Here is a 26898-nt window from a genome sequence, read left to right as displayed (position 1 = left end):
AGTACAGATCACCCTTCCTCTCATTCACTTCAATGTTTCCTCCATTTTGTTTTTATTAATTTAGAATAGAGACAAATTCAACATCTCAGAGGCTAATTTTTCTCAAAACGGATCTTGTAATTTGAGTCAGGTTAAGTATTAAATACCTGTTCTTTATATTTGAAAAAGGAAACAGCAAGTTCTTATTTTTTGTTTCCAAAGCAACTACCCACCTTTCTTCATCAGGGAGACCAAGAATCATGACCTTCACAGGTAAAGAATGTTAGACTGGAGAACATAAGCAAGTGTGAACAGACACTTAAAATTGGAACGTAGAAAGTCCAGAGAGATATTACAGCAGGTAGAGTACTTGCAATACGGTTAGCAAAAAAATAAGATATTAAGGGCATTCAGATAGGAAAGGAAGAAATCAAGCTCTCACTATTTGCAGCTGATATGATACTATACTTAGAGAACCCTAAAACTTCTACCAAGAAACTCCTAGAAACAATAACTTGTATAGTAAAGTTATTGTTTATAAAATCAGGCTATAAAATCAATACCCAAAAGTCCATGGCTTTCCTATACACAAATGACGAGAGAGAAGAAAATGATATGAAAAAACAATCCCATTCACAAATCGTGCCCCCCAAAATCAAGTACATAAGAATCAGCTTAACTAAAGAGGTGAAGGACTTGTACAAAGAAAACTACAAAATGCAACTTCAGGAAACAAAAGAGGACACGAGAAATAGAGAGATATCCCCTGCTCAGACATTGGGAGAATTAACATTGTCAAAACGGCAATACTTCCCAAAGCATTGTACAACTTCAATAAGATCCCTATAAGGATACCCATGACGTTCCTCAAAGAAATGGAGCAAACACTCCTGAAATTCATATATAATAATAAGCCCCAAGAATACCTAAAGCCATTCTTGGGAAAAAGAAAATGGGAGGAATCAACCTCCCCAACATCAAACTCTACTACAAAGTGGTAATAATTAAAACAGCATGGTACTGTAATAAAGGCAGAGCCGCAGACCAATGGAACAGGGTTGAATATTCTGACCCCCCCCCAAATATATGATCATCAAATCTTTGATAAGGGAGCAAGAAATGTGAAGTGAAACAAGGAAAGCCTCTTTTACAAATTGTGCTAGCAAAACTGGACAGCTACATGCAAAAAAAAATGGGCTCAGATCTCTACCTAACACCATGTACAAAAGTCAGATCGAAATGGATTAAAGACCTCAACATCAGACCAGAATTCGTAAAGTACTTTGACGACAAGGTCGGCAAAACCCCCACAATGTTGAAGCTAATGGTATCTTCAAAGATGACACACCACTGGCCAAGCAAATGAAAACAGAGATAAACAAATGGGACTATCTTAAACTAAGAGGCTTCTGCACTTCAAAATAAACAGTGACCAAAATACAAAGACAGACTACAGAATGGGAAAGGATATTCACCCCAAACCCATCGGATAAGGGATTGATATCAAGCATTTACAAGGCACTGGTTGAACTCCACAAGAAGAAAACATTCAAACCCATTAAAAACTGGGGTGATGAAATGAACAGAAACTTTCTCAAAGAAGAAATCCGAATGGCTAAAAGGCACATGAGAAAATGCTCTACATCACTAATCATGAGGGAGATGCAGATCAAAACAACAGGGAAATGATTCATTTTCCAACTTAAATCTCCGTGGACTTAATTACTATAACACAGAAATTGTTTATACCGCGGCCACGCGACTTTTTATCTCTTCATTCTCATCAATGGAAAATTTATTATCAAATATTCTTGGGGGATAAATTCCAACAAAAATAGTGAGTCTGTTTTGAAACTCCAACAACAATAGTGAGTTGTGTGTTGAAATCTGGAATGTAATCAAGGTAAAGAGAAAAGGAAGTGAAATTATCAGTCACACACGGGGGGGGGAGGTTTGGGGAGTGAGGGGTGGGATGTATACTAGTTTTTTTTTGTTTTTGTTTTTATTGGTGGTGGAATATGGGTACTGGTGAAGGGATGGGTGTTTGAGCATTGTATAACTGAGATATAAGCCTGAGAACTTTGTAACTTTCCACTTGGTGATTCAATAAAATAAATTAAAAAAAAAAACAAAAAAAACCCCAATAAGATATCATCTCACACCACAGAGACTGGCACACATCCAAAAGGACAAAAGCGACTGCTGTTGGCGTGGATGTGGGGGGAAAGGGACCCTCCTCACTGCTGGTGGGAATGCCGAATGGTTTAGCCCTTTTGGAAAACAGTATGGTTGATTCTCAAAAAATTAGAAATTGAGCTCCCAATTTGACCCAGCAATACCACTTCTGGGAATATATCCTGGAGATGCAAAAAAGTATAGTCAAAATGACATCTGCACTTGTATATTCATTGCAGCACTGTTTACAATAGCCAGAATCTGGAAAACACCTGAGTGCCCAAGAACAGATGGTTGGCTAAAGAAACTTTGGTACATCTACAAAGTGGAATACTATGCAACTGTTAGGAAAGATGAAGTCATGACCTTCGCATATAAGTGGATCAACATGGAAAGTATCATGCTAAGTGAAATGAGTCAGAAAGAGAGAAACAGACATAGAGAGATTTCACTCATATGTGGAATATAAAATAACAGAATGGGAGACTAAAACCCAAGAATAGCAGAGATAAGTACCAGGAGGTTGGCTCCATGGCTTGGAAGCCAGCCTTACATGCTGGGGGAAAAGGCAGCTCAGATAGAGAAGGGAACACCAAGTAAAGTGGGGTTGGAGGACCCACTTGGGATGGGAGATGCTTGCTGAAAATAGACTACAGATTGAACATGATGGCCACTCAATACCTCTAGTGCAAACCACAACACCCAAAAGGAGAGAGAGAACAAAAGGAAATGCCCTGCCACAGAGGCAGGGTGGGCTGGGGAGATGGGGCAGGGGGTGGGAGGGATACTGGGATCATTGGTGGTGGAGAATGGGCACTGGTGGAGGGATGGGTACTTGATTATTGTATGACTGAAACATAAGCAGGAAAATATGCAAATCTGTAACTGTACCTCACTGTGATTCACTAATAAAATTTTTTTAAAAAAATCTGCAGTGTGCCCGTACGCTCTGCCCGCAGCCCCAGGACCCGATCTCAACCCAGCGACCAGTGGACAGGGACCCCTGCCCCTAGCTGCCGCTGCCGCCGCCAACCCTGCGCTTCATGCTTCCTCATTCAGGTGCGCCCACTCCCCTCACTGAGCTTCCTAGCCTTCCGTGCCCGCGCGCTATGTGCACGGCCCCAGGACCCAATCTCAACCCAACATCCAGTGGCCGAAGGGGCGTGGCCTCTGTGGTAGTGGGCATGGCCTCCTATAGGGGGCCGAAGTTATTTTCCCCTATTTTACTATACTTGCCAGACATCTCAATCCCCACTACCTAACTTTGTGGAGATCTCCCCAGTTACCTCAAACACAAAAGGCTAAATTAACCACTAGCCTACTCCAATTGCACCAAATATTGCACCAAATATTGAAAACTCACAAAAAGAGAGATCAGTTCTAGTGAACTGGAAGGTCCCACCTCCATACAACCGTGACAGCATGAAGAAACAGGGCAAATCCCCACAGCAAGGAGAGGGCGAAGAAAAGAGTCCAGAAGCCTCAGCAGGGGTTTCCCACAAATGTGATCTCTCTGATAAAGAACTCAGAGAAGAAATTCTGAGAATGTTCATCGAACCTAAAGAAACAGTGGAGCAGTCAGCGAAGAAATTACAGGAAGAAATGAGAGCAGAAATAGGAAAGCTACATTCAGAAATGTCACGAATAAAAGACACTGTAGACGAAATGAAAAACACAGTGGGAGCCCTCAACAGTAGAATGGCTACAGCTGAAGATAGAATTAGTGAGCTTGAAGATGAGCAGCAGAAAGCCCACAGGCTAGAACAAACAATTGGAAAAGATCTTAAAATAGCTCTAGGGCGAATCAGAGGTCTAGGGGATGATGCCAAGAGGAATAAATAAGAATCTTTAGAGTTCCAGAAGGACAGGGAGGCAACCCTAATGAGAAAGCCACAGTTAAAGAAATCATTGCTGAAAAGTTCCCAGAGCTGGATAATGCAGATGTTCAGATCCTAGGAGTCCGAATGGTGCCAGCTAGAAGAGACCCTAATAAAAAGACTCCAAGACATATCATAAACAGAATGATGGATGCCACAGATAGGGACACAATACTGCAAGCAGCAAGGTCAAAAAAAGAAATCACATACAAAGGAGCACCCCTTAGATACACAGCAGACTTATCAGAAAAACCCTCCAAGCCAGAAGACAATGGTGGGATATAGTGAAAAAAATCAATGAAATGAATGCCTCACCATGAGTACTTTACCTGGCTAAGCTCTCACTTCAAACTTGAAGGAACCATACACAATTTTATGGATAAACAACAGCTCAGGAACTTCATAGGCTCAAAACCAAACTTAAAAGAACGACTAAAGGGGATCCTGTAAGAAAAGAAAAAAACCTACAAGCAAAACAAACCTCTACATAAAGATGGCACAAAACTCCATGACAATAATCTCTCTCAACATCAATGGTCTAAACGCACCCATCAAGAGACACAAAGTGGCAAAATGGATTCAGAAACTGAACCCAGCATTCTGCTGCCTACAAGAACACATATGAATGGTCAGAGCAAACACAGATTCAAAGTTGAAGGGTGGAAAACAATACTTCAAGCAAGCAACTCCCTCAAAAAAGCTGGGGTGGCCATACTAGTATCGGACAATATAGATTTCAGGTTGAAAAAGATTAGAAGGGACAGTAAAGGCCATTTCTTACTAATTAATGGATACATACAGCAGGAATAACTCACACTCCTAAACGTACATGCATCTAATGAGGAACCAACAAAATACTTAAAACAACTGCTAACAGATTTTAGAGAGGACATTGCTAGCAACACAATAGTAGTTGGAGACTTCAACACCGCCTTATCACCTCTGGATAGATCAACAAGATCAAAACTCAGCAAGGAAACACTGGCCTTGAAGGAAGAAATAGGAGAGAGAGGGCTGATAGATCTATACAGGACTTTGCATCCCCATAAAAAAAATACACATTCTTTTCCAATGCACACAGAACATTCTCCAAAATAGATCATGTGCTGGGCCACAAAGCATACCTCTATAGAATCAGGAAGATAGACATTGTATCAACTATCTTCTCAGACCATGAAGCATTGAAGATAGAAGTTAATCATGCACAGACGCAGAGGACCAAACCATACACCTGGAAATTAAACAACTCAATGTTGAACAATGAGTGGGTCAGGGAGGAAATCAAGGAAGAAATCAAAAGGTACCTGGGACAAATGAGAATGAAGACATGAGCTACCAGAACCTGTGGGACACAGCTAAAGCTGTATTAAAGGGAAAATTTATAGCTCTGCAAGCATATCTCAGGAAGGAAGAAAGGGCCCACATAAATAACCTGACCTCACAGCTCAAGACCTTAGAAAAGGACCAACAAAAGGAGCCCAAACCAGGCAGAAGGAAAGAAATAATAAAACAGAGCAGAAATCAATGATATGGAAACCCAAAAAACAATCTGAAAGATCAATGAATCTAAGAGCTGGTTCTTTGAAAAAATAAATAGAATTGATAAACCACTAGCAAGACTCACAAAGAAAGAGAGAGAACTCTAATAAACTGAGTCAGAAATGAAAGGGGGGAACATCACAACGGAAACCAAAGAAATTCAAAAGATCATCAAAGATTACTTTAAAAGTCTGTACAACATGAAACAAGAGATTCTAGAAGAAATGGATAAATTCCTGGATTCTTACAGCCACCCAAAACTGAACCAAATGATTTGGAATACCAAAATAGACCCATTACTATCAAGGAAATCGAAACTGTAATCAAAAGTCTCCCCAGAAACAAAAATCCAGGTCCAGATGGATTCATTAGTGAATTCTTCCAAACATTTAAAGAGGACCTATTGCCAGTTCTTTTCAAGCTTTTCCAGGAAATCGAGGAAACAGAAACAATCCCAAACAGTTTCTATTAGGCACATATCACCCTACTACCAAAAGCAAACTGAGACACCACAAAAAAAGAAAACTACAGGCCAATATCGCTGATGAACACGGATGTGAAGATCCTCAACAAAATATTAGCGAATAGAATCCAGCAACTCATCAAAAAGATCATACACCACGACCAAATGGGATTCATCCTGGGGATGCAAGGATGGTTTAACATTCAGAAGTCAATCAACATAATCCACCATATCAACAAAAGTAAAGATAAAAACCATATGATCATATAGATAATCAATAGATGCAGAGAAAGCATTTGACAAGATCCAGCACCCGTTCATTGTGAAAACTCTCACCAAAATGGGAACTTCCTCAATATAGTCAAAGCCATCTACCACAAGCCTATAGAAAGCATGATCCTCAATGGGGGAAAACTAAGGGCCTTCCCTCTAAGATAAGGGACAAGACACTCTCACAACTTCTGTTCAATATAGTACTGGAAGTACTTGCAATAGCGATCAGACAAGAAAAAGACATTAAGAGCATCCAGATAGGAAAGGAAGAAATCAAGCTCTCACTATTCGCAGCTGATATGATACTATATTTAGAGAACCCCAAAGCTTCTACCAAGAAACTCCTCGAAACAATAGAGTCATATAGTAAAGTCGCAGGCTATAAAATCAATACGCAAAAGTCCATGGCTTTCCTATATGCAAATAATGAGAGAGAAGAAAGTGATATGAAAAAAAGCAACCCTGTTCACAATCATACCTCAGAAAATCAAGTACCTCAGAATCATCTTAACTAAGGAGGTGAAGGACCTTTACAGAGAAAATTACAAAACGTTACTTCACAAAATAAAAGAGGACACGAGGAAATGGAAGCACATCCCCTGCTCGTGGATTGAGAGGATTAACATTGTCAAAATGGCAATACTTCCCAAAGTATTATACAGATTCAATGCGATCCTTATAAGGATACCCATGACATTCTTCAAGGAAGTGGACCAAACACTTCTAAAATTCATATGGAACAACAAACCCTCACAAATAGCTAAAGCAATTTTGGGGTGAAAGAAGATGGGAGGCATCACCTTCCCTAACCTCAAGCTCTACTACAAAGCGGTAAAAATTAAAACTGCATGGTACTGGAACAAAGGCAGAGTAGCAGACCAATGGAACAGGGTTGAATATCCTTACACACAACCTCAAATATATGATCACTTAATCTTTGACAAGGGAGCAAGAAATGTGAAGCGGATCAAGGAAAGCATGTTTAACAAATTGTGCTGGCAAAACTGGACAGCTACATGCAAAAAAATGGGCTCAGATCTCTACCTAACACCATGCACAAAAATCAGATCAAAATGGATTAAAGACCTCAACATTAGACCAGAATCCATAAGGTACATTGAAAATAAGGTCTGCAAAACCCTCCATGACAATGAAGCTACAGGCATTTTCAAAGAGGACTCACCACTGAACAGGCAAGTGGAAACAGAAATAAACAAATGGGACTATTTTAAACTGAGAAGCTTCTGTACCTCAAAAGATACAGCGACCAGAATACAAAGACAGTCTACAGAATGGGAAAGGATATTCACCCAATGCCCATCAGATAAGGGGTTGATATCAAGCATTTACAAAGCACTGGTTGAAGTCCACAAGTAGAAAACCCAACCCCATCAAAAAATGGGGCGTTGAAATGAACAGAAACTTCCTCAAGTAAGAAATCCGAATGGCTAAAAGACACATGAGAAAATACTCCTCATCACTAATCATCAGGGAGATGCAGATCAAAACAACAATGAGATACCACCTTACACCACAGAGACTGGCCCACATCCAAAACAACAAAAGCGACCAGTGTTGGTTCGGATATGGGGAGAAAGAGACTCTCTTTCACTGCTGGTGGGAATGCCGACTGGTTCGGTGCTTTTGGAAAACAGTATGGCCACCTTTCAAAAGTTTAGAAATTAAGCTCCCATTTGACCCAGCAATACCACTTCTGGGAATATATCCCAGAGATGCAAAATATTGTAAAAGTGACATCTGCACCTGTGTGTTCATTGCAGCACTGTTCACACTAGCCAGAATCTGGAAAAAACCCAAGTGCCTGAGAACAGATGAAAGAAACTTTGGTACATCTACGCAATGGAATACTATGCAGCTGTTAGAAAATATGAAGTCATGAAATTTGCATATAGGTGGATTAACATGGAAAGTATCATGATAAGTGAAATGAGTCAGAAAGGGAGGGACAGACATAGAAAGATTGCACTCATTTGTAGAATATAAAGTAACAGAATGGGAGACTAACACCCAAGAATAGTAGAGATAAGTACCAAAAGGAGTACTCCACAGCTTGGAAGCTGACCTCACATGCTAGGTGAAGAAGCAGCTCTGATAGAGAAGGGATCACCAAGCAAAGGGTAGGTGGGTACACTAGGGATGGAAGATACGGGCTGAAAATAGACTATTGACTGAACATGATGCCTACTTAATACCTCTGTAGCAAACCACAGCACCCAAAAAGAGAGAGCGAGCAAATGGGAATGCCCTGCCACAGAGGCAGGGTGGGGTGAAGGTGACAGGGTGGGGGTGGTGAGAGGGATGCTGGGACCATTGGTGGTGGAAAATGGGCACTGGTTGAGGGATGGGTACTTGATCATTGTATGACTGAAACATAAGCATGAAAGCCTGTAAGTCTGTAACTTTGTCTCATGGTTATTCACTAATAAAAAAATTAAAAAATTAATAATAAAATAATAAAAAATTTTGGAAATCTGCACAGTGTTGTATATCTACACAATGGAATACTGTGCAGCTGTTAGGAAAAGTGAAATCATAAAATTTGCTTATAAATGGATGGAATGCAGTGTACCATCTTGAATGAAGTGAGTCAGAGAGGGAAGATATAAAATGACCACTCATTTGTAGAATATCTTTTAAAAAATAGTATGCAACTGGCCATCTTGCTGCACTCAGCAGTAAAGAAAGCTGGCGGGCACCACAACACCGGAGAATTCTCCAGGCCCCATACCGAGCTGATATCTCTGGGACACCCCAGATGGAGCAGGTGCAGTCTCCCAGCCTTCTCCAGATGGAATTCCGACGACCATGAGTTTCTACAAGCATGGCTCCGGTATGTGGCTACAGCACTATTCCTCCAAAGCACGCAGCTGCATAAGCGGCCACACGACCTTTCCTGATATGCAAAGTAAGCAATGGAAAATAAATGATATAGCATCTGCCCCTGCCTAAAACTAGAGAGAGAGCAGCCACACTCAAGCCTCAAGGGGTGGGGGGTGGAGCCGGCCCCTCTCCCCACCCCAATGAGGCCCCAAGTTGCCACCCATGAATGGCTCCTGACTCCTGAATGGCCATGATCCCAGTTGCACATAAATCAATCTCGGAACCAGCAGCTTTGGGCATAAATCCCTCAAGATTAATTATTAAAATATCAGAAATCAAAACTGTTCTTCATAGCAGCACATTAGCAATAGAAAACAAATGATCTAGTGATGCATTTTCGGCAGGTCTGATTGTTGGGGAAAATTCCAAATAATAATGGTGGATCTTTTGTCAAAATATTTAATGTGGTCAAAGTGGAGAGAGAGTAAAGTGGAAATCATCTGCCACACAAATGAGGGGAGGGTAGGATGGGGGGTATACTGGGGTTCTTGGTGGTGGAGGGTGTGCACTGGTGAGGGGATGCGTGTTTGATCATTGTATGACCAAGACTTAGACTGGAAAGCTTTGTAACTGTACTCACGGTGGTTCAATTAAATAAACAAATAAATAGTATGAAATTAGTATCCAAGGCCAGGCCAAACAGGACCAGGAAGACTGATCAATGGTTGGAAATTTGCCATAAATCTATGAGGGACGAAGTGCAGTCAGGATAGAGAAGGGACCAGTATGACCATAATAGTTGAAAATGACTGAAATGAGAAGGCATCAATCACATCACGCCTTTTCCAACACTGGAGAAGAACTGTTCCTCAGAACATGCGACAACAGAGGCATCAGTGGTGTCAGTGTCCTTGTCAACACGAACTTGGCCATGAGCATTGATTCATTCAAATGCCTAACAAGCCAAATTGAATGATTATGCTTGAATAGATGTGGCTCACTGCCGGCAGTTTCTATCTTCGTTGTCTACACACCAACATCCAACTACAATAAAGAAGAAATTGAGAAGTTCTACATGGAGCTGGAGAAGTTCTATAAAGAAGACCACACCTTCTACAAGATCACTGTTGGTGATTTTAATGCCAAGATAGGACCGAGAAGGTCACCCGAAAAACTCCACATTGGGACCCATGGCCTAGAATGGAATGAACAGGGTGAGAGACTGTCTGAGTTAATCGTGTCAACCAAGACCATCCATGGTAACTCACAGTTCCAGAAGGCGAATTTAAACGTTGGACATGGGAGTCTCCTGGTGGACAGTTTCACAATGAAATTGACCACATCATATTCAATCAAAGCTGGGAAAAGTATTTGCAATGCTCACCTGTCCTTCACCAACTACAAGACCAGGATGACTGCCCTCCTACGTCCTGATGGATCTACTTTCCCATCTAATTTCTATTTTCACATCTAATTTGCTGTATTCCTACTGAGCTGTCAGTATTGTGGGATTTGAAGGGGTCACATGACGGATGTGTAAGAGGATGCATGATCCAGGAACTCAACATCTGTGGAGCTAGAAGGATTCCTAGCCTACCCCATATATGAGGGGGCCTCAGGGTCTTCAGCCCTAAGACCAGTGTACCTGTGAGTTTCATTGGCTGGACTGGACATCCCTTCCAAGACAAGTCACATGGCTGTGAAGCTGGAATGTTTAAATGGCAGTGGGATGTGGGTGCAGACACTGGCACTTTCAGAGCCCCCTCCCCACTAATTTCACTCCACCAATTGACAGACACACTTACAGAGTTCTGTTGTTGTAATTTAGATCAAATGTTTTCAGCATTATTAAGTCTATGCTTTGGATATATATGGCTCTACCATGCTCCCACACCATTTGCATAACTGAGGCCCCCTGATTCCCATTGTCCTACTCCTTACCTTTCTCATGTTCTTCTTCACTCCTGCCTGATATCTTTCTTTCTCCTTACTAAACTCTAGGATCAAAACATCCCCCCTTTGCTACATTGTTTCCTCGTCCTGTTATTCTACATACCATAGATAAGTGAAATCATTGTGTTTGTCCTTCTCTGGATTACCTCTTACTTTGCATTGATATTCCATTTCCAAACACGTTGCAGAAAATTGCATGATTTCATCTTTCCTCGCAGCTGTATTCCATTGTGTGTATATCTTCATAATTCATCCACCTGTCGAGGGATACCTGGATTGATTCTGAATCTTAGCTATTGTACTAAGTGCAGCAGTGAAAATGGTGTGCACATGTTCTTTTGAATGAGTGTTTTATTTCCTGAGAATAGATGCCCTGAAGTGAAATTTCTGGCTCAATTCTAATTAAGTTACTGAGAACACTCCATACTGTTTTCCACAGGGGTTGAGCCAAACAACATTCCCACAGGAAACAACATTCCCACCAGCAGTAGCTGAAAGTTCCTTTTTCACCACATCTGTGCCAGCAAAGATTGTTCCAGTATTTTTGATTTGTGCATTTTCACTGGTACAAGATGATATCTCACTGTTGTCTTGATATGGATTTCCCTATTGGTAAGTGATACTGAGCACCTTTTCACAGACCCACTGGCCATCCACCTGTCTTCTTCTAAGAAGTGACTTTATTTCCTCTCCTCATTTTTTTTTTTTTGGCTTTAGATAGTGATCATTTTTTTTTTTAATTTTTATTAAATCACCATGTGGAAAGTTACAAAGTTCTCAGGTTTATATGTCAGTTATACAATATTCAAACACCCATCCCTTCACCAGTGCCCAAATTCCACCACCAGAAACCCCAGTTTACCCCCCGCCCCCACCCCCTACCCCCTACTGTATAACTAATGAATTTCACTTCATTTTTTCTTTACCTTGATTACATTCCATAATTCAACACAAAACTCACTATAGTTGACATAACTCTCTCTCTCTCTCTTTTTTTCTCTTTTTCCTTTTCCATTTTTTTTTTTTAATTTTTCCCCCTCATCCCCCTTCCTGCGCCTCATAGTATGGTGTACTCCACGCCACGTTGGCCAGCGTGGGGCTTTTGCTTAGCTCATAGTCCAGAGGTGGCTGTTACATTAAGAACCTTCAATATTTCAACAAAAACTTACTGTTATTATTTGGAGTTTCCCCCCCAAGTCTGACCTGTTCAAATGGAACCCTTTCACATTGATGACAATTATAAATGTTAAGTCGCGCGGACGCGGCAGCGTCCGCGCGGTTTTGGATTTCTGTATAAAGTCCTGGGAAAATTCTGCCAGAAATTACATATTTCCTCCGTTAGCCGGCGTGGGGCAAAGGCTTAATTCACAGTCTCCATACATGGGTGGAGGCACTTGCTGGAACCCCAATTCCTAAAGCTGTCTCTGGTTCCCGCTTGTTCCACATCCACCGGCTCTGCAGGGGCATGGGCGTCCGGGCCGAAAACCCGGCCGGCCGGAGCCGAGCACGGGCCCGACTAGGGCTGGCTCTGTATCCTGCGGCTGTTTCAAGTTCAAAGCACACATTTTTTTCTTTTTTTCCGCGCCACCAAGTTCGTACCTTCTCAACGGACCCACAAAATGTCGGACACCACGCCTTCTCCCGGAGGGGAGAGAGACCAAGAAGGAAGGTTCTTTCCTCCATTAGCCGGCGTGGGGCAAAGGCTTAATTCACAGTCTCCATACATGGGTGCAGGCACTTGCTGGAACCCCAATTCCTAAAGCTGTCTCTGGTTCCCGCTTGTTCCACATCCACCGGCTCTGCAGGGGCATGGGCGCCCGGGCCGAAAACCCGGCCGGCCGGAGCCGAGCACGGGCCCGACTAGGGCTCCCTCTCCTCATTTTTTGGTGGAGGTTTTGGATTTTTTTTTTGGTTGATCTTTGTGAGTACCTTATATACCCTGGATATATCTGATGTGTTGAATGCAAATGTTTTCCCTCCTTCAGTAATCTGTCTTTTAGTTTTAGCCCATGTTTCCTTCTCTATACAGAAATTCTTAAATTTGCTATGTCCCATTGATCTTTGATTTTGTTGTCTTTGCAAGTGATATTAAATTATTGAAGAGGCTTCTGAGATCGAAATAATGAAGCATTGTGCCTATATATTCCTCAGTGTGCACTGGAGCGATAGCGCAGAAGGCAGGGCATTCGCCTTACACGCTCGATTCCTCTGTACCTCTCAGAGAGCCCGGCAAGCTACCGAGAGTACCCTGCCTGCAAGGCAGAGCCTGGCAAGCTACTCATGGTGTATTCGCTATGCCAAAAACAGGAACAACAAGCCTCACAATGGAGACATTTACTGGTGCCCACTAGAACAAATCAATGAACAATGGGACGACAGTGATACAGTGCTATTCCTCAGTGTACTTTATAGTTTCAGGATAGTTCTCGAGCTCTTTGGTCAACTTTGAATTGGCTTTTCTTTAGGATGTGAGATATGGATCCAGTTTTAATTTCTTATACATAGTTATTCAGTTTTCCTAGAACCATTTGTTGAAGAAGCTATCTTTATTCCATTTTGTGTATTCAGCTCCCTTATCAAAAATTAACTGTCCATATGTATATGGGGTTTTGTCACTGGGTATTCGATTCCATTCGTCAGAGGGTCTATCTTTATTCCAGTGCCACGCAGTTTTAATCACTATAGTTTTATAACACATTCCAAATTAGGTAATGAGAATAAGAAACCTATTAATTTCTTATATTTCAGTCTGACTTTAGCTATTCATGGTCTCTTCTTATTCCATAAAACTTTATTGACTTCTCTAGGTCCTTGAAGAACATCATCTGAATTTAGATAGGAACTGCATTGAATATATATAATAGCTTAGGTAAGAGAATCACTTTAACAATATTGATTCTTCCAATCCAGGAGTATTGCTATGAGCTACATTGTTCAGAGTCACCATTCCACAGTGACCTGGGGGTCCCCTGGTACGTTCGGGGCCAATCACGGTCCCTCCAACCAGGTGTCAAAGGAATCAGCGGTAATCAGTGGCCATTTATTCAAGTTTCACCACATTGTTATAGAGAAATTATGAGGGTCTGGGTTAGCAATTACATATAGGTGTGTAATATTATCACAAACTATGAATAGACATAAAGCCCTTCCTGTAGAGGAAGTTCTTCTAGATTTACCTAAGGACAGAATCTCATTTGGGGCTACACTACTCCAGTTTCTTGCTAGGAGATCCACCCAAGGGCAGGATTCCATCAAGCTTATACTGCTTTCTCCTTTCCTTTGCTGGTAATCCATTTAAACAATCATAATAAATTTACTTTGTAATAATATGGCTAGTCATTTTGTATGAACACAGTAAGAGATATATTAAGCTTAAAGGGTGGCTTTTCCTGGAGACATCTTGCTATATATCCCAAACTACAGTCCTCAGGCCAGGTTAGTTTTTCCTAACCCCAACAGGGTCCTTACTCAGCTACTTCTTTTTGGGTCATGTTAGAGTTTGTCCCATGACTATGCTCTTATCTTATTGTACTTCTTATGGTGCTTAACCTGTTCCTTCTTGAAGCCAAAGTAGCTTATGGCTTGCCCTGGGTCCATTCAATCCTTTGGCGGGACCCCCTTTTGGGGTGTTAGAAACTAAGAGCAACTGAGGCTAAGTCAAATAAATATGACAAATGCCCAGGAGTAAATATTATCTGGAGTCAATTAACTCCCATGTTACTAAAGCATAGCATTAACTGTTTTACTGTTCCTACACAAAAAAGGACATTGCTCTAGAATAAACTATGCAAAGGACATAAAAAAGAGAAAAGCAATATTTCACTGACATATACAAAATCCAGAGCCCTCAGAAGATTTGACTTCACAAGTTACCATGTCTAATTTAGAGATATTTGTGACTAACAGAGGAAGAAGAGCACACAGGATAGGTAAAAGATAAACACAGAGAATTGGGAGTGCCCCAGTGGACTTGGGTGCACCTCGTCACTATGGTGGGTGTAACTCAGTAAGCCTAAGCTTCCTTTGAGGAAGAAAGGACAAACCAATGTTACTTCTTAAAATGCTTAGAGCTATAATCCAAAAATTGTCATTTTATAAACTGCTGTTACTATCTCGAGGGAAGTTCTTCCATTCTTATTTTGTTGAGGATTTGTTTTGTTTTATTTTGTTTCCCTGGTTAATTTACTTTAATAAAGTAGTTCACAGTAATTTACCACATTCAGTACTCCAACACCAATCCCACCACCATAACATCTTCCCACCGTCTTTAGTTACCCCCCCCACCACCCAAGCCTATTATGTGGAGTAGAGTATAAAAACTTGCCCGGCCACTTCTGCAGCTGCACACTCCAGGGGTTCTGAGACTTTAGATAGGGTAATACAACTTGTGGCTCTCTTGCAAGATTTATTTGTGAGTCTCTGAATCGTGGCCATTAATGGGTTTAAATGGAGCTGAATGTGGTATGTGGGTGTGGCCTCCAGGCTCCAGGAAAACAGGGGTGTGGGTGGAAGTCTCCCATGTCCAGCTCCACAAGAGCCTGGAGGCTCCAATCACAAAAGCCTCATACCAGGCTGACACCCAAGGACAGTAGATACAAGGGCCAGGGGGATTGCCCCATAGCTGGAAGATTGCTTCATGAGTGAAGGGGAGAAGGCAGATGGAATAGAGAAGGGATCACTAAGAAAATGATGGCTGGAGGAATCAGTCGGGATGGGAGATGTGTGCCGAAAGTAGATAATGAACCAAACATGATGACCTCTCAGTGTCTGTGTTGCAAGTCATAAGGCCCAAAAGTAGAGAGAGAGTATGGGGAATATTGTCTGCCATAGAGGCAGGGGGAGGGTGGGGAAGGGGGGGTATGTCTGGGATACTGGTGGTGGGGAATGTGCTCTGGTGGAGGGATGGGTGTTTGATCATTGTGAGATTGTAACCCAAACATGAAAGCTTGTAACTATCTCACGGTGACTCAATAAAATTTTAAAAATTAAAAAAAAGCCTCATACATGAGGTTTTCAGTGGATTCATTCTCATGCATGAGGGGCTTGACCCAGAGTGTGGAGATCAGCTATGAGCATGGCAGCGGTTGAGTTCTGGAGGTTTTCAGCTGATGAGGTTCTGTTGGGGCAGGCAGAGGGACTCGCCGCCCCTCTCCAGTTGTCCGGATGAAGTTCAACCTGTTGTGATATCTGGGGTCATCTCTGCAGCTTGAATCTTGCGAGATTTATTTGTGAGATTTATTGTCTTGTTTTTTAATTTAACCACTATAAGATACATAGTTACAAAGCTGTTCATAGTTGGATTTCAGTCATATTCAGTCAATGTTCCAACACCCATCCCTCCACTAATGCACATTCCCCACCACCAATTTCCCCAGTTTCCCTCCTGTCACTTCCCCACAGCACCACCACCAGCCTGCCTCGACAGCAAGTACTTTTCTTCTCTTTCTCTTTCTCTTTCTCTTTCTCTTTCTCTCTCTCTCTCTCTCTCTCTTTCTCTCTCACTTGCTCTCTCTCCTTTATGGCATTATGCTTTGTAATACAGGTACTAAGAAGTTATGTTTGTCTTTTGTCTACTTTCAGCACTTACCTGTGAAAATTATAGTTGTTGAGAGCTTTTATCATGAATGTTGGGTCTTGTCAATAACTTTTTCTGCATCTATTTATTTGATCATATAATTTTATCATCATTTTATCTATGTGGTGTATTATGTTAATTTATTTGCATATATTGAACCATTCTTGTATCCATGAGTTGAAACCAACTTATTTAACATGGTATGATTTTTTTTGGTGTGCTGTTGGATTTGATTTGCTAAGATTTTGTTGAGGATTTTTATATCAATGTTCATCAAGGAGATTGGTCTAAAATTTCCTTTTAAAATTATCCCTGCTTGATAAGGGGTTGATATCAATGGTATATAAAGCACTGGTTGAACTCTACAAGAAGAAAACATCCAACCCCATCAAAAAATGGGGCGAAGAAATGAACAGAAACTTTACCAAGGAAGAAATACGAATGGCCAAAAGGCACATGAAAAAGTGCTCTGCATCACTAATCATCAGAGAGATGCAGATCAAAACAACTTTGAGATACCACCTCACACCACAGAGACTAGCACACATCCAAAAGAACAAAAGCAACCGCTGTTGGAGAGGATGTGGGGAGAAAGGGACCCTTCTTCACTGCTGGTGGGAATGCCGACTGGTTCAGCCCTTCTGGAAAACAATTTGGACGACTCTCAAAAAATTAGATATTGAATTCCCATTTGACCCAGCAATACCACTGCTGGGAATATATCCCAGAGAGGCAAAAAAGTACAATCGAAACAACATCTGCACATGTATGTTCATCGCAGCACTGTTTACAATAGCCAGAATCTGGAAAAAACCCGAATGCCCCAGAACGGATGACTGGTTGAGGAAACTTTGGTACATCTATACAATGGAATACTATGCAGCTGTTAGAAAAAAGGAGGTCAAGAATTTTGTAGTCAAGTGGATGGGCATGAAAAGTTTCATGCTGAGTGAAATGAGTCAGAAAGAGAGAGACAGACATAGAAAGATTGCACTCATCTATGGTGTATAGAATAACAGAGTGGGAGACTAACACTCAAGAACTGTAGAAATAAGTACCAGGAGGTTGACTCCATGGCTTCGAGGCTGGCCTCACGTTCCGGGGAAAGGTCAACTCAGAGAAGCGATCACCAACTACATTGTAGTCGAAGGCCATGTGGGGGAAGGGAGTTGCGGGCTGAATGAGGGCTAGAGACTGAGCACAGCGGCCACTCAACACCTTTATTGCAAACCACAACAGCTAATTAGAGAGAGAAAACAGAAGGGAATGCCTTGCCACAGTGGCAGGGTGGGGTGGGGGGGAGATGGGATTGGGGAGGGTGGGAGGGACACTGGGTTTACGGGTGGTGGAGAATGGGCACTGGTGAAGGGATGGGTTCCAAACTTTGTATGAGGGAAGTATAAGCACAAAAGTGTATAAATCTGTAACTGTGCCCTCACGGTGATTCTCTAATTAAAAATAAATAAATTTTAAAAAATAAATAAATAAATAAATAAATAAATAAAGATATCTAAATAATGTTAAAATTTTAGAAAGGAAGAACATCATCTAATATACATGTAATATACCTTATTCAAATTATGTCATCTAAGCATATATACCTTCGAGTTTAAAAAAATAAACTAAAAAAATAAAAAAATAAAATAAAAAATTATCCCTGCTTGCTTTGAGTATCAGCACAATGTTACCTTCATATATGTGTTCGGAAAGATTCCTCTTTTTCCAGTATTTTAGAAGAGCTTAATGATCAGTGACAGTAAGTCTTCTCTGAAGGTTTGGTAAAACTGAGTTGTAAAACCATCTGAACAAGGAATTTTATTCTTGGGGAGATTCTTAATTCATGTTTCAATTTTCTTGCTGCCAACTGACCTGCTTGGGCTTTCTACTTCCTCCTCATTCAATTTTGGGAGATAACATGTTTCTAGGAATCTGTCCATTTCTTCTAGGTTCTACAATTCAACAGAGTGGAGTTGTTCATAGTAAGCTCTCATGATGTCTTATATTTCTGAGGGTTATGTTGTAATTTCTCCCTCTTTCATTTCTGATCCAACATACCTGAGCACTTTTTTTTCTCATGAATCAAGCCAAAAGTTTGTCAGTCTTGTTATTCTTTTGAAGAACTAGCTCCTGCATCCATTGATTCTTTGTATTGTTTTCTTGAAATCTATATCATTGATTTCTGCTGTTTTTTATAATTTCATTTTTTCTACTAGTCCTTGAGTTAAGCTGTTGTTGATTCTCCAGATATTAAGTTGTGCATTTAGATTGTTGACTTTACCTTTTTTTTTCTTTTGTAATGTAGGCCTGTATTGCTGAGTTTCTTCCTAAATACTGATTTTACTGTGTCCTATAGCTTTGATCATTTGTTTTATCATTATAATTAGTCTCAAAATACATATTTTTAATGTAGAGTACTGCTATTTATTCAGCCATTGATTAAGCTAATTAAACTAGACATAAACTCCACATTATATTTTTTAATTTGTAATAAATTTTCCTTCCGACTTTGGGGGGGGAGAAACTCCAAACAATAATAGTGAGTTTTTTGTTGAAATATTGAATGTAATCAAAGTAAAGAGAAAGTAAAGTGAAATTTATCAGCAACACAGGCGGGGTGGGGGGCTGGAAGGTGGGGGGATGGGGGAGGTATACTGTGATTCTTGGTGGTGGAATATGTGCACTGGTGAATGGATGGGTGTTTGAGCACTGTATATCTGAGACTTAAGCCTGAAAGCTTTGTAACTTTCCACATGGTGATTCAATATAAATAAATAAATAAATTAAAATTTAAAAAGTTTTTCTTAATTGAAAATCCATGAGGTAGACCATTAAAAAGCTGTTCATAATTTGGTTTCAGTCAAACAATGATCCAACACCATCCCTCCACCAGTGTATATCTCCCACCACCAATGTCCCCTGTTTCCCCAGCACCATCCCCCAACACCCCACTGCCCCACTACTAGCCTCCCTCTATGGGTGCCAGTTTCCTTCTTGCTCTGTCTCTCTCCTTTTCCTTTTGTGCATTATGGTTTGCAATGCAGGTGCTAAGAGGTCATGGTGTTTGTTCAGCGCATTCACTGTTTTCATCGGGAAGGTAAGGCTGGAGTGGCTTTTCAACTGGGTGGCCGCTTTGGGGTGTGGATGTGACTGATGGGGCTTCTGGAAGTACAGGGAGGTGTGGGGCAGTAGCCCATCCTGACCCTGAGAAAGCCTGGAGATTTCAGTCACAAAACCCACATGCTAAACTTTCAGCAGATTATATTTTGGTGAGGTCCGTCCTGAGATGGTGGAGTAAGGCCAGGGGTATGGCAGTGATTTTGGATTGTGGAAGCAAGCGATTTCCAGGGACTCTGCTTGGGCAGGCCCCAGGAAAGCCCACCCCCCTTGATTTACCCTGGTCTGTTCAGCCATGTACGGGTCTGAGATTAACTGTGGCTTTTGATATCTTTAGAGATTTATTTATGGGTCTTTGAAATTAGGCTGATAAATGAGCTTGTTTAGCTGAGCTGGAGGTGGTTTGTGGGCATGGCTCCCACATACATCAGCTTTGGCCATTTAATTTCTTGGTAAACTTGACCTCAAGTTGTCGAGGTCCGTCCAAAGGCAAAGCGGCAATTTTGGGGTATCAGGAAGACTGAAGTCACCATCAGGCTGCTGATGCACTTGCCCTGCAGGTACAGGTTAACCTGCTGGTGGCACCATACCCCCAACAAGGTATATATTTTTATTTCTTCCTTGATTGAGCTTTTATTTAGCAGCATGCTACTGAGTCTCCAGAGTTAGAGTTTCACCACATCTTCTTATGGTTGATTTCAATCTCCGTGTCCTTGGATGCTTACTATGGTTGTTGTGTTTGTGAATTTATATAAATTAAAGTCCTAAAATGTGGCCTATCTTGGAAGATGTGCACTGGAGAAGAATGTGTATTAGGCTTTTTGAGTATGGAGAGCCCCGTTGGTCCCAGGTTTCCTAGTTTCTTTATAGAAGTCTCTTGTTTCTTTACTGATATTCTGTTCAGTTGATCAGTCCAGTGGTGACAGTGATGAACTGAAGTCTCCCACAACTATTGTTTCCATCCATGTGTTCCTTTATGTTTGTGAACAAAAGACTTACAAACTTTTCTGACCCTACATTGGTGTGTACATGTTGGTTAGAGTTAGTACTTCTTGATCCATTGTTTCCTTGACCAACAAGTAGTGTCAGTCCCTGTCTCTAATTACTTTCTTTAGATTGAATGCAATTTGGTCTGATATAAGTATGACTGTTGCAGTGTTTTTGTTTGTTCTTTTTCCATTGACTCCTATAATTGTTTTCAGTACTTTCACTCTGAGCCTATGTCTATCCTGTGTCTTTCTCTGCTTTTTGTCATTTTGATCAAAATGACTTGATGTCTTGGTGTTGTTCTACTTGTCTCCGTTTGGAACTCTGGGCCTCTCGTGTGCAGCTGTCTCCCTCCAAAGAGTAGGGCAGTTCCCAGCAAGGATTTCTCTGACCACCTGTTCTTCCTTTCACTTTCTCCTCACCTTCTAATGTCCCTATAATTTGCTTATTTCTCTTAAGTATTTACATTCTCTTCTATTATTTTGCTTCTCTTTTCTTTTGCTACTTCCTTATCAATGCTGACTTGTAGTTTCTCTTGAAGTTCATCTATATGATTTTCCCCCAATGAAATTCTGCTACTATTTTAATTCCAGTGTTCTTTAGCTCTTTTAATTCCAGTTGTATGGAATCTCTCATCCTCTGAAACAGTTTCTCTTCCAGTTGGTTGTTTCATGTCCAATGATTGCTTATTTCATTTGCCAGTGCTAGCTTGATTTCTGTTGCAAATGCATTGCATTGATTTGAGGTCTTCCTTTACAAGATTTCAGAGTTTTGATGGACTTGAGGACTTGCCTGGGTTTCTGTCCCTGTCTGCCTCTGTAGCCAAGATCCCTTTTTTTAATTGGTGTTAATGGTGGAGTTTAGATTCCCAGTTTCTTCAGAACTGATCTGTTCAGTTATTTATACCAGGTGGCTACTGAGAATACCTTGTTCTTCAGGTTATTTCCTTGCATGTAGAGATACTTGAGTATGGCAAGGGGATTTCCAACTAGTTACTCTATTAAATTGAGATTTCTGGATTATATCACTTGAGAATTAAGACTACTACATCCCAATTTCCCCCACACTTTTCAGTTGAAAGAAAAATTTGGAGTCAGACAGGACAGATCCTGGGCCTCGTGAGTGGAGAGCAGCATGATGGGAGAAAAGTCAGCATTTCCACAATTCCCAGTGTGGTTGTAATTGGCAGCCTGCTCGTTGCAGTCTTTAATGCATTTTTAATTAACTTTTGCATGTGGTGGAATAGGGGTCAAATTTGATTTTCTTTCATGTAACTATCCAATTTTTCTAACACCACTTATTCAAAGGCTTTGCTTTCTCCATTTATGCATTTAAATTGTTATTAAATAATTGACCATACATCTAAGGATTTACTTCTGGGGCCTCAATTCTATACCAGTGATCTGCAGTTTCTATACAGTGCCCATTGTTTTGATTATTATACTTTTACAGTATAGTTTAAAAATAAGGACTGCAATGTCTACCACCATTTTAGTCAGAATGATTTTGGCTATTTGGGGAGTACATGACTCTACACAAATTAGAACTTTGATATAGATTGCATGACTCTAAATAACGTTTAGGATAAATGGGCATTTTTAATATGTTGAGTCCTCCAGGTTAATGAACATGGAATATTTTTCCACTTCCTTCTGTTTTCTATTACTTTTAATAGTGACTTTTACATTTATACCATTAACATCCTGCTGAACCCTATGTACTCAGGTGACAATATAGTGCTGGAAATCCAACCTAAGTTCTCACACATGCAAGGCAAATGAGCAGCATTACCAGTCCCTGCACACTACTTTGAATGGGCTTTTCAAAATTGTCTCTTCCTCTTCTTGTTTGCTCTTTGCACACAGAAACGCAACTGATTTCTGTGTATTGGCTTTATAGCTGGCTACTAGTTTACTGCTTCTTTAAAAAGTTTAGTGGATTCTCTATGGTCTCCTATATATATATTATCATGAAACCCCAAATAGTGATAGTTTGACTTCTAATTTTGGATGTCTTTGATTTCTTTACATGACTTATTGCTACGGTAAGGATTTTCAATACTATGCTAACACTAGAGGAAGCTCGCATTCTTACATTGCAGCAGATCTTAGGAGAGAAGGATATCGGTTTCAACACTAACAGTGGTGTTAGAGGTGGTTTTTTTGTATAAGGTCATTAGTTTCTTGAAGTACCTTCCTTTCTTCTAGCCCTACTTTGTTGAGTGTTTTCATGAATGAATGTTGTGTCTTGTCTAAAGCATTTTCTATATGAATATGACCATATAATTTTTGTTTATTTAACCATATAAATTCTGTTTATGGGGCCATATCCAGCTGCACTCAGGGCTCTGTGCTTAGAGATTACTCCTGGTGGTGTTCAAGTGCCACATTTGGTGCCAGGAACCAAACTAAAGTCAGCCACATGCAAAACTAGCACCTTAACTCCTATACTACCTCTCTGGGCCCTGATAATCACCACAAATTTTTCCTTTTGTTTATATGCAAATTAATTAGTGTAATATATTAAAATATTAAATAATTCTTGCATATTTGGAATGAATTCCATCTAATAATGGTATATGATATTTTTATTTCATTTGCTAAGATTTTGCTGCGAATCTTCACATCTATATTCATGAAAAATATTGGTCTGTAATTTTCTTTTTATGGGAATAGCAGCCATCTTTTGGTATTAAGTTAATGTTGGCTTCAGAGATACTGTTGGAAGAATTTTTTTTAAATACATTTTGGAAGAGTTTAATATATTTTTAATATATTTCTGAAGAGTATTGCAAAGTCTTTGAAAGTTTGGTAGACGCAGCACTGTTTACAATAGCCAGAATCTGGAAAAAACCCGAGTGCCCTAGAACAGATGACTGGTTGAAGAAACTCTGGTACATCTATACAATGGAATACTATGCAGCTGTTAGAAAAAATGAGGTCATGACGTTTGCATATAAGTGGATCAACATGAAAAGTATCATGCTAAGTGAAATGAGTCAGAAAGAGAGAGACAGACATAGAAAGATTGCACTCATCTGTGGAATATAGAATAACAGACTATAAGACTAACGCACAAGAATAGTAGAAATAAGTACCAGGAGATTGTTTCCATGGCTTGGAGGCTGGTCTCTCACTCTGGGTAACTCAGGGAAGGGACCACCAAGTAAAATGTGGTTGGAGGTCATGTGAGGCGGGCAGAATACAGACTAGAGACTGAACACAATGGCCACTCAACACCTCTATTGCAAACCACAACACCTAATCAGAGAGAGAGAACAAAAGGGAATTCCCTGCCATAGTGGCAGGGTGGGGTGGGGGGAGACGGGCCTGGGGAGGGGGGGAGGGATGTTGGGTTTACGGGTGGTGGAGAATGGGCACTGGTGAAGGGATGGGTTATTGAACTTTGTATGGGGGAAGCATGAGCATAAAGATGTATGGATCTGTAACTGTACCCTCACGATGACTCTCTCATTAAAAATAAACTAATTAAAAAAAAAAAAAAGAAAGAAAGTTTGGTAGAACTCACTAGGGAATTTGTCCAGACCTGGACTTTTATTTGGGGGAAGTTTTTTGAATTACATTTCAATTGTAATTGGTCTATCAGCTTTTCTACTCTTCCTGATTTAGTCTTAGGAGGTTTATAATTCTAAAAATGCATCCATTGCGCATAGGTTCTCTGGCTTAGTGGCATAAGGATCTTTATAGACCTATGGTCTTCTGTTTTTGTTGTAATTTTTCACTTTCCTCTCTGATCTATGATTTTGTTTCTTCCTTGTGAGTATAATGGTTTACAAATATTTTTATCCTTTTCAATAGTCTGATCCTGTTTTCATTAGCCCTTTGTTTTATTTTCTTGATTCTATACTTCTTATATACTTATCCTTCTGTCATCCCGTTGCTCATCTATTTGTTCGAGCGGGCACCAGTAATGTCTCTCATTGAGAGACTTAATATTACTGTTTTTGGCATATTCAATACGCACAGGTAGCTTGCCAGACTCTTCCACAAGGGCTCGATACTCTGGGTAGCTTGCCGGGCTCTCCGAGAGGGGTGGAGGAATCAAACTCGGGTCGGCCGCGTGAAAGGCGAAAGCCCAACCGCTGTGCTATCGCTCCAGCCATATCATTGTTTGTTTTTTTTTTTTTATTGTTTTCTTTCTTCCTTCTACTTACTTTACTTCTTCCTCTGCTTTATTTGTTGTTATTTTTGTAGAATCTCAAGCTGTGAGGTTATTTGACATTTTTTAAATTTTCTGATGTAAACCTAAATTTCTAAGAATTGCATTTTTAGTATTCATTTTTAGTATTCATCAAACTACAGTCCCACTGGTTGATAGTTTTTGTCTCCTACTTTTTTTCAAGAAATATTTTAATTTTTTTATTTCCTCAACCCAGTGATTAATAGTTCATTTTCTAAATTCTTGAGCTTTTAGTGCCTTTTTTTAAGGGAATTTCTTTCTACTGTCATGGCATTGTTGTCTGAAAGGATACTAGATATTTTTTCTTTTTTATGACTTTATGGGTATTTGCATTGTGCCCAGCATGTGATGTGTCATGGAGAGTGTTTTGTGTGCAGTGGGAAATATGTAATGTTCCCCTTTTAAGGCTTGTTTCCATATTGATGCTGTCTCTGGTTGATAAAGACTCCCATTTAAAATTTTTATTAACTTTAGGGGCTGGAGAGACAGCACAGCGGGTAGGGCGTTTGCCTTGCACATGGCCGACCCGGGTTCAATTCCCAGCATCCCATATGGTCCCCTGAGCACTGCCAGGAGTAATTCCTGAGTGCAAAGCCAGGAGTAACTTCTGTGCATCACCAGGTGTGACCCAAAAAAGCAAAAATTAACTTTAAAAGTTGCTAATTTTTCTTTTTCTATATTGAGATACTGTGGTTTATAATGTTAATGACAGTTTAGTGCAGACGTCATTCCAAAATCACCCCAAAACAGATCTTATCTCCACCAAAATCCCAAAGTCCATTCCTATTGAAACTTTCCTCTCCCATCCCCATAAACTCAGTTCTGTGAGTCAACTTCTGATGCCTTTGGCCATTTTTTGCTCCCGGCAAGCTACCGAGAGTATCCCGCCCACATGGCAGAGCCTGGCAAGCTACCCGTATCGTATTAGATATACCAAAAACAGTAACAAGTCTCACAATGGAGAATGATGGCCGCTCAAGCAAATCGATGACCAACAATGGGAGAGTGCTACAGTGCTAAAGTGCTACATAGGAAAGAGATCTTTGTATCCTACATAGGAAAGAGATCACTCGACCATTGTATGACTGAAACACAAGCATGAAAGTCTGTAAGTCTGTAACTGTACCTCATGGTGATTCACTAATAAAATATTTTTTTTAAAAAAAGAAAAGAGATCATTTTATACCTCTTTTCTTCTAACCAAATAAACTCAGCATAAAACCTTCTAGTTCTATCCATATATCAAGAGATTGCATGATTTGTGTTTTTTTCACCTTTTTAAAGTTTTTTTTAATGGAATAACCATTAAGTACAGTTACAAAGTTATTCATTAAGTTTTGTGGGTAAATTTTCCAACACCAAGCCCGTTGCTCCAACGGGGCTGGAGCAACGCCCTACCCACTGTGCTATTGCTCCAGCCCCGTTTCTAATATGGCTTTTTATCTAGCATGATAGCCCACCAATGTCTACTTCACTCCAATATCTCCTGTTTCCCTCCTACCTAGTTTGATACATATTGACTGAAGTTATTATCATAATCAAGAAAAGAAATATATCCCCATTTCAACGGTCTCCACATTCCCCTTTGTGATTCCTCTCTCCAACTGATCATGCTTATGCTTTAGGCCTTATGTCATACAATGAAGTCGTGAATAATCCTCTCCATTGCCCTTCTGGAGTGTCAGAGGGCAGTCATCTTGGTCTTGTAGTTGGTGAAAGAAAGGCGAGGATTGAGAATACTTTTCCCAGTTTCTGCCAAATCGGCCAACACTGCTGCTCTTCTCTCTTTGAGGTCTTCCTTTATCGCTTCTTTGCACAGCTTTGCTAGCTCGGACGTTAGCTTGTGATTGCCTGAGGCTCATGCCAAACCACATTGGCGAATGAGCTTGAGAGTTTCCGAAGACAGGCGTCTGTTTGTGGCT

At 40.5% G+C, this 26898-nt stretch overlaps 1 pseudogene; it reads left to right on the top strand.

Moving 5' to 3' along the window:
* Nucleotides 1-239: 239 nt before the first annotated feature.
* LOC129402070 (1-acyl-sn-glycerol-3-phosphate acyltransferase alpha-like) overlaps nucleotides 240-26898 on the top strand; it is a 30505-nt pseudogene continuing 3846 nt past the window's right edge.

This window comes from Sorex araneus, chromosome 1, assembly GCF_027595985.1.
Source record: "Sorex araneus isolate mSorAra2 chromosome 1, mSorAra2.pri, whole genome shotgun sequence".
Lineage (NCBI taxonomy): Eukaryota > Metazoa > Chordata > Mammalia > Eulipotyphla > Soricidae > Sorex > Sorex araneus.
The sequence above is the reverse complement of the archived record's forward strand: the minus strand, read 5'-3'. Positions and strand labels throughout refer to the sequence as shown.